Raw genomic sequence first — 7,788 nt, 5'->3', positions numbered from 1 at the left:
TTCTTCCACTTGAACACAGTAGCCGGATGATGGGTCTACTACTGTCCCATAATCTGGCTAGCTGTCACTGTAGCAGGCATAGCCAGATGGGACTAGTAGTCCCATCGGACGATGCCTGCCTATACACAGACACACACACAGCCCCGCATACAGATACACACAAACACCCGCACAGAGACGCACATCTTGTCCGCACACACACAGTATCCGCCCACACTCTTCCCCCTCACGATCTGCAGCGCTTCTCACAGGAACATCTGCAGCAAATCCGCAGATCTTTTTTAAACCTGCGGTTTGCTGTGGATTGGCCTGACACAATGGAAGTCAATGGGTGCATAAACGCTGCAGATCCGCAAAAAGAATTGACATGCTCCAGAAAACAAAATGCTGCAAATCTGCACGTTTTTTTTTTTCCTTAGCGTGTGCACAACAATTCTCAATTTCCCATTGACTAACATTGCTTGTGCACTACACTGCGAATTTGATGCAATTCTGCACGTCCAAAAAACGCTGTGGATCCGCATCAAAATCTGCAACATGTGCACATAGCCTAATACTTTTCCTCTGATTGTTCCACTCCTGATTTTGACTTACAGATACTGAGGTAAAATACTGACCAAATACTGAACGTGTGAACGTGGCCTAAGCGTGATAGGTGCGTCAGTGTGCATGGTCAACCACTGCTCCATTCATGGAATTATGGCGTCTCAGAGATTGGGAATGAATAGGGGATAACTTCCAAACTTGAGAATACCCTTTTAGCTATCTATTTGTGCTATAGCAGCTCTTCTGTTCGTCACTACCATACGGCTTGTGATACACTTTATACACGATAATCAGCTCACTGGCTGTCCTTCCTTGAACCACTTTTGGTAGGTTCTCCGTACTAGAGACTGGAAATATCCCATAAGGCTACTTCTCACTTGCCGTGTTTTTTGCAGGTCTTTTTTGCAGGCCGTATCGCCGCAAAAAAGGCGGTCTGCCGCAATAATGGACTGCAAAAATCTTGTGGATCGCCGTTTTTCAGTTTTGCAATACTATGGAAGAAGTATTGGGGAAAAAAAACGGCGTTCCGCAAAACCGGAAGTGACGGTGCACTACAAAAACAACTTCCGTTGATTTTCAATGGGGGCTGTGTCCGTACGACGTGAAAAAGATCGAGCAGGCTCGATCTTTTTTCACAGCCACAAGTACGGCACACGGCGCACTGTGTAATTTTTGCTGGCCGATTTTACGGCCCCATAGAAATCTATTGGGGCGCAAAAATGTCCAGGAAAAACACGGCAAGTGTAAAAGCAGCTTAAGTCTTGATATTTTTGTTCATATCCAGTAATTTAGTCCTTTTTTGACCATTATTCCTCCTTACAACACACCGTCTTCAAGAGCTGAATGTACACAAGCCGCCTAATACATGCCATCCTTTAGACGTGCGTTAGGTAAAGAAAATAACATTAATTATTGTTTTACAATGTCAGTTGTTTTATTGCTGTGTCTGATCCTTACACAATTTGCCTGTATATTAGGGGTTCTCCACAACCCCACAAAGGGGTTACCCATTTCTCCTACGTATCATTGGGGGACACAGGACGAATGGGGTGTTATGCTGCTGCCACCAGGAGGACACTAAGTTAAACACACACAAAAGATTAACTCCTCCCCTGCAGTATACACCCACAGGCTGGACAATCCAGAGCCAGTTCTTACTTAGTGTCTCAGGAGGCACTTGGGTCCTCAGGACCCCACCAATTTTTAGTTTTTGATTTAACGGAAAGAAGGGAGCGACAGGCAAATTTTTAGCTCTGATCTCTCCCGCACCAACAACGGGCAAGTACACGGAGCGTTCCTCCTGTATCCTTTCCCGCAACGATGGATGCCAGCCCTGGCTCACCTTTCAGTGTGGCGACGGTTCCCTAGCGTCCCGATCTCCTTCCATCCTTCTCAGGCGACCATGGGGACTAATCATCCACCTAAGTCTCCTGGAGCCAGGGCACAGCCGGACAAATTGACAGGGCGTCCGCGCAGCCGCCCACTGCACCACCACTGATATAGTGGCTGATACATGGCGGCAGTAGCTCTCCACCCTCTCCCTATCATGGTGAAGGTGGATGGAGCATCGGTCCCATCGCACAAGGTAAGTGCGGGGACCGACCAGCTGGCAGCAGGGGGCCCCCCTTACTCTCTTCTGCATGCGGCCCTGCAGCCGCGGGACAATGTGCGGCTCTGCAGCCGCGGGGCAGCGTGCGGCTCTGCAGCCGCGGGGCAACGTGCGGTTCTGCAGCCGCGGGGCAGCGGGTGGCTCTGCAGCCGCGGGGCAGCGTGCGGCTCTATAGCCGCTGGGCAGCGTTTCCTTTCTGAGAGGGCTCGGCGGCTCCCAGGCCTGGGTCGGACTACAGCGCCCGCCCACAAGCATGCCGCCGCCCGCCCACGACACGCCCCCTCCCTGGGCGCTTCTCGCTCCCGAGAAGCGCCCTTCTCACTTCTCGGCGGCCATCTTGGACCAGGAAGTGCACTGGCGGCTCTGCAGCACCGCAGCGCTCAGGACAGGAGGAAAGCTTCAGGATCTCCCTGCCAAGCCACCGCGGATCCTAGGTGAGACGCACCCAGTAGGATTGCCTCTCTCCCCTGCCAGTACGCTCACTCCACAGCAAATATGTCACAGTCTAGGCAAAAACGGACTGGAAAGACCCACTCTGTTATTTTTGCTGTGTGCACCTCCTGCAAGATTTCTCTGCCCCGAGGTCACACCACCCCGCTGTGCTCTGCCTGTGAAATGCCCGCGGCACAGGATAATCCGGCCTCTGACCCGGAATGTACTGAACCTAGTACCCCCGCATGGGCGTCCTCCCTTGCTCGATCTGTGGCATCCTTGGAAAGGACGATACAGTCCCTCCGTGAGCCGTCCCTTACCCAGGGTACTTCCAAGGATGATGTAACGCGGTCTAAGAACCCCTCACGGCCCAGAGGTCGTTCCGTTTCCAGAAGCCCTCACTCATATAGAAAGAGGTCCAGGGTAATATCTCCGGTCCGTGATCAGCCTTCTGGTTCAGAGAGCGAAGTCTCTCGTCACTCATCCCCAGATCATAGCAGGGAATCTTTTCTGGACGACGCTTCCAGCGTGTCCTGTTCCCCAGAGTACCGTCATGACCAAGAGACCCTTGATTCTCTCATAGACTCTGTAAGTCAGACTCTACAGTTAGAGGAGGAAGCCCCGTCTAAGGCGGCTCATCCCGTGTCATTTGGGCGGACTACAAAGGCTCATAGGTTTTTCCCCACGCATCCTCAATTCAAGGACATTGTCGATCTCCATAGAGTCCGTCCGGATAAACGCTTCTCAGGTCAGAAGGCTATGCAATTGAAGTATCCGTTTGCTCAGGACCTTGCTAAGGAGTGGTCTCAGTCACCCTCCGTGGACCCGCCAGTGTCGCGGCTAGCCACAAAGGCGGTTCTATCTTCCTCCGAGGGCGCGTCCATCAAGCATCCCACGGATAGACAAATTGATCAGATGGCTCGCTCGGCTTTTGAAGCTTCCTCGGCTTCTCTCTTTCCTTCTTTTGCCGCCACATGGGTTGCAAAAGCCATGTCCCATTGGGCCGAGTCTTTAGCCTCTACTGCACTTCATGCCGACTTACCCCCTGAGGTTTCTCACCTGGCCACTCAGATTGCCAGAGCGGGGGACTTTGTAGTTTCCGCATCCTTAGACGCGGCCAACTGTGCCTCACAGGCAGCGGCCAATGCTGTCACGGTCCGCAGATCCCTTTGGCTCAGGGACTGGAAAGCGGACTCAGGATCCAAAAAATCTCTCACGTCCCTTCCATACCAGGGTGAACGTCTGTTTGGGGACAAACTAGATAAAATGATCGCAGACTCCACAGGGGGAAAGAGCAAATTCCTTCCCCAGCAACGGACCTTTCGTCCCTTTCGCAACCAACAGGGCCGAGGCCGATATTTCCGTTTCGGTTCCAACTGGTCCAATCCTTCCTCCGCGCCACCTGGCGTCGGGAGAGGTCAGCGCAAGGACAGAACCTCCCAGCCATCTTACAAACCTTCTCCCTCTTGGAGAGGCAGACCCAGACAACAGGGGTCCAGGGGGTCCAGATCTAACAGGTCTCCTCCTCAATGACTCTTGGCAGACGCCAAAGGACACCGACAGAGTTGGCGGCCGCCTACTCTTCTTTCGGGACGCGTGGCTCTCGGTAGTTCCCGACCGATGGGTCCGCGATCTGGTATCCGTCGGTTACAAGATAGAGTTTGTCTCTCTTCCCCCATCTCGTTTCTTTCAGTCCCCTCCTCCCAGAGCAAGGGTCCGTCAGTATTTCCAGGCCATAAAATCGCTATGGGACGACGGGGTCATCATCCCGGTACCTCAGGACGAAAGGTACCAAGGTTTTTATTCCAATCTTTTCATTGTACCAAAGAAGGACGGCTCCGTACGTCCGATATTGGACCTCAAACTCCTCAACAGGTACGTCCGTGTGCGTCAATTCCGAATGGAGTCCCTCCGCTCGGTAATTGCCTCTCTGGAAGAGGGCGAGTTTCTTGCATCTCTAGATGTTCAAGACGCTTACCTGCACATTCCCATTCTGCCGTCTCATCAGCGCTTTCTCCGCTTCGCGGTCCAGGGCCACCATTTTCAGTTTGTCGCCCTACCGTTCGGGCTGGCCACCGCTCCTCGGGTGTTCACCAAGGTCATGGCGGCTGCCGTGGCCATTCTCCATGCTCGAGGCATAGTGGTGTTGCCCTACCTGGACGACATTCTTATAAAGGGTCCCTCTTTCCGGTCCTGTTCAGAGGCGGTAGATGTCACTATAAATACTCTTTCACGCCTGGGCTGGAAACTCAATTTCAAAAAATCTTCCCCAGTCCCGGCCCAAACCATACCCTACCTGGGCATGATCTTAGACTCCTCTCAGGGTCTAGTACTCTTGCCTCCGGAAAAGGTATCTACTCTACAGAGAGAGGTCCGGAAGCTTGCTCAACCTCGCTCTCACTCCCTACGCTTCTCCATGAGGGTACTCGGCAGGATGGTGGCGGCAATGGAGGCAGTGCCCTTTGCGGTTTTTCACCTCCGGCCCTTACAACACGCCATTCTGGCAGTATGGGACAGGAATCCCGCCTCGCTCGACCGCCGTCTCCTTCTCTCTCGCCAAATCAGACAATCCCTCAGGTGGTGGACCGAGAGGTCCTCCCTGACTCGGGGGAAGTCTTTCCTTCCGGTGCACTGGCTGGTTGTCACAACGGACGCCAGTCTCTTCGGCTGGGGTGCAGTGTTCCAGCGTCACTCGACCCAGGGTCGCTGGTCGCCGCAGGAGTCCCAGCTACCCATCAATATCTTAGAGATTCGGGCAATCAGACTAGCCCTCCATCATTTTCAGCAGTTCCTCTCCGGACGTGCGGTAAGAGTCCAGTCCGACAACGCTACGGCAGTAGCCTACGTCAACCGCCAAGGGGGCACTCGCAGCAGGGCGGCCATGGTCGAGGTGACGCTAATTCTCCGTTGGGCCGAGGCACATCATTCCATTCTCTCAGCAGTTTTCATACCAGGCGTGGAAAACTGGGAAGCGGACTTTCTAAGTCGCCACAGCCTCGATCCCGGAGAGTGGTCTCTTCATCCCGCAGTCTTTCACCAGATCTGCTCTCGTTGGGGGACCCCGGACGTGGATCTAATGGCATCCCGCCTCAATTGTCAGGTTCCCGTCTTCATGGCCAGGTCTCACGACCCCTCAGCCTTCGGAGCCGACGCTCTCGTCCTCTCATGGCAGGGCTTCAGTCTCCCATACATCTTTCCCCCAATTCCCCTTCTGGGGAAGGTTATCAGGAAGATCAGGGCAGAACGGATTCCAGTAATCCTCATCGCTCCGGATTGGCCACGCAGGACATGGTATGCCGAGATGGTTCAACTGGTCTCAGATGTACCTTGGAGGCTGCCGAATCGCGCAGACCTCCTGTCTCAAGGGCCCATTTACCACCCGAACTCAGAGGCCCTGTGTTTAACGGCGTGGCCGTTGAGTCCTGGGTTCTGAGGCAGAAGGGGTTGTCTCAGACGGTGATATCTACCATGCTCCGTGCACGCAAGTCTTCTTCTATGCGCATCTACCACCGCGCTTGGAAGGCATACTTCGCCTGGTGCAGGGATCGGAGGCGTTCCCCCCTCCATTTTTCTATTCCTCACATTTTGGAATTCCTCCAATCAGGCGTAGACTTGGGTCTTGCACTCAGCTCTCTTAAGGGCCAAATTTCTGCTCTCTCGGTCCTTTTTCAGAGAAGGATCGCAAACAGATTGCAGGTCAGGACCTTTATCCAGGGGGTTTCTCATATGGTTCCGCCTTACAAGATGCCTTTGGAACCATGGGACCTGAACCTAGTTCTCTGTGCTCTTCAAGAGCCACCTTTTGAGCCCTTGCACGAGGTGTCTTTACTGTTCTTGTCTTGGAAGATTGTCTTCCTCGTGGCTGTCACGTCTATTCGACGTGTCTCTGAGCTGGCAGCTCTGTCGTGCCGACCTCCTTTCCTCGTGTTCCACCAGGATAAGGTAGTTCTGCGGACATGTCCGACTTTTCTTCCGAAGGTCGTTTCCTCTTTCCATCTTAATGAGGAAATTGTTCTTCCCTCACTGTGCCCTGCGCCTTCCCACCCCACGGAAAGGGCGCTCCACACTCTGGACTTAGTGAGGGGTCTCAGACGTTATGTCTCCAGGACTGCGTCTTTCCGTAGATCAGATGCCTTGTTTGTTCTTCCGGAGGGGCCACGGAAGGGACTACCCGCTTCCAAGGCCTCCATTGCCAAGTGGATTCGTTCCGCCATCCAAGAGTCCTACCGTGTCAAGGGTCACGCTGCACCTCCGGGGATCAAGGCTCATTCTACCCGGTCAGTCGGCGCGTCCTGGGCCATCCGGCACCAGGCATCGGCAGCACAAGTCTGCAAGGCTGCTACATGGTCCAGTCTACATACGTTCACGAAACACTACCATGTGCACTTTCAGGCTTCGGCAGACGCTTCCGTCGGTAGGCGAATCCTACAAGCGGCTGTGTCTCATCTGTAGTTGTAGGCTCGCACTGCATTTATAACTTCTGGTGACCCACCCAGGGACTGCTTTGGGACGTCCCATTCGTCCTGTGTCCCCCAATGATACGTAGGAGAAAAGGAGATTTTTGTGTACTCACCGTAAAATCTTTTTCTCCGAGTCATCATTGGGGGACACAGCACCCTCCCTGTTAGCCTAGTTGGCTCAATTGTTCTTTTCAGTCTGTGTTTTGACTATGACATGTTTTCTGTTTGATAACTGGTTTACTCCTACTGCTTTGTTACCGAACTGGCTCTGGATTGTCCAGCCTGTGGGTGTATACTGCAGGGGAGGAGTTAATCTTTTGTGTGTGTTTAACTTAGTGTCCTCCTGGTGGCAGCAGCATAACACCCCATTCGTCCTGTGTCCCCCAATGATGACTCGGAGAAAAAGATTTTACGGTGAGTACACAAAAATCTCCTTTTCTTCCAAAATGAAACTGCAGAACTGATCAGATAAATCCCACATACTGTATCCAGCTGCTAAACTGCCATGTAATTAGTGGTATTGCTGGCTGAGGCTGTGGTCGGATTTTGAGAATTGCAATGCAACATGATTAGTGACACAAGGTTCAGATGGGACAACCCCTGTCAGTACAGTTCATGATTAAACTCTGAGTTAATCGAAGGGGATTCCCTGATCAAGATCTGCATGTTCTGGTATAGTTGGGGAGAAGTTACAAAAAAACAAACCAGCAAACATAGACACAGACAATCCATTCCTTTGTG

This window comes from Ranitomeya variabilis, chromosome 3 (assembly GCF_051348905.1).
Source record: "Ranitomeya variabilis isolate aRanVar5 chromosome 3, aRanVar5.hap1, whole genome shotgun sequence".
In the NCBI taxonomy this organism is placed as follows: Eukaryota; Metazoa; Chordata; class Amphibia; order Anura; family Dendrobatidae; genus Ranitomeya; species Ranitomeya variabilis.
Note: the sequence above shows the minus strand (reverse complement) of the source record.